Raw genomic sequence first — 1,150 nt, 5'->3', positions numbered from 1 at the left:
CCCCCTTGAGACCTTAGGCTGGAGGAGACCTGATCAAGGAAAGGGGAGCCATCAATGCCCATTAGAAGACACATTTTGAAGACTTTCTGGACTGAGGGACTCTGTTGCTGATGAAAGTGTTCTCAATTCCATCCCATAATACCTAGTCAGTGATGCTCTGGGAATCCCTGCAATCCCTGACAAGGTGAGAAAAGCCATCAAGCAAATGAAGAACAAGAAGGAATGCCTGCAAGAATCCCTGCCTAAATCTTCAAGCAGTGGGGAAAGAAACTTGCATCACAGCTCTATGCTGTCCTCTTAAGGATCTAGAATAATAAGGAAATCCCAGATGATCAGGATCATGACAATCTTCAAGAAAGGAGACAGGTATGACTGTGCAGTGGCGATGTATACGTGGTGCACCGGGGTGCATGTGCAACCCCTGAGAGAACCAGTGCATCCCTTGGAAGCTGCTGCAGTAATTGGCCACGGGGGTCCCTCCAGGCAGCAAGATCGGCCATGGGGGGACCACCCCCCAGGTCGGCAGAATCGGCCATGGGGGACCTCCCCCCAGTCAGTGGGATCAGCTGTGGGGGTCTCCCCCTCTCCCCCCAGTCAGCAGGACTGGTCACAGGGGGGAACATGTGCCCCCTCTGACTAAGGCAGCACCAGTCGCCCATGTGACTCTGGAAGTTACAGAGGGATCGCCTTGCTGTCCACCACAGGACAGATCATTGCAAGAACCCTCCTGAACCATCTCCTTACACTTGCTGAAGAGTTCCTCCTGGGATCTGAGTGTGGGTTTAGGGCATAAAGAGTCACAACTGACATGATCTTCACTAATCTCCAGTAACAGGAAAAATGCCAGGGACAACATAAACCTCTCTTTGTGGCCTTCTTTGCCCTCACAAAAGCCTTCAACTCTGTTAACCGAGAAGCACTATGGAGGATCCTTCTGAGGTATAGATGGCCACCAACATTCGTCACCATTCTTCTCCTGCTCCACGCTGGCAAATGAGTGATGGTTCTCAGTAACAAGTCTGTTACAGATCCCTTTGAGGTTAAGGCTGGAGTTAAACAAGGCCCTTCACAATATTCCTTACCTTGATGCTACATCTCTCCAGTTGGAGTAGAGCTAAACTACCAAATGAATGGTAAGCTGTTTAATCTC

At 50.2% G+C, this 1,150-nt stretch overlaps 1 protein-coding gene across 1 annotated transcript in view; it reads right to left on the bottom strand.

Annotated features, from left to right (window-relative positions):
- The window catches only part of LOC109304217 (potassium channel subfamily K member 16-like), a 17,995-nt gene that overhangs the window by 16,330 nt on the left and 515 nt on the right, over positions 1 to 1,150 (bottom strand). The gene's annotated exons all lie outside the window — the stretch shown is intronic.

This window comes from Gavialis gangeticus, unplaced genomic scaffold (assembly GCF_001723915.1).
Source record: "Gavialis gangeticus isolate Ggan-Ray unplaced genomic scaffold, GavGan_comp1, whole genome shotgun sequence".
Classification (NCBI taxonomy): domain Eukaryota; kingdom Metazoa; phylum Chordata; order Crocodylia; family Gavialidae; genus Gavialis; species Gavialis gangeticus.
Note: the sequence above shows the minus strand (reverse complement) of the source record. Positions and strands in the feature narration are given on the sequence as shown.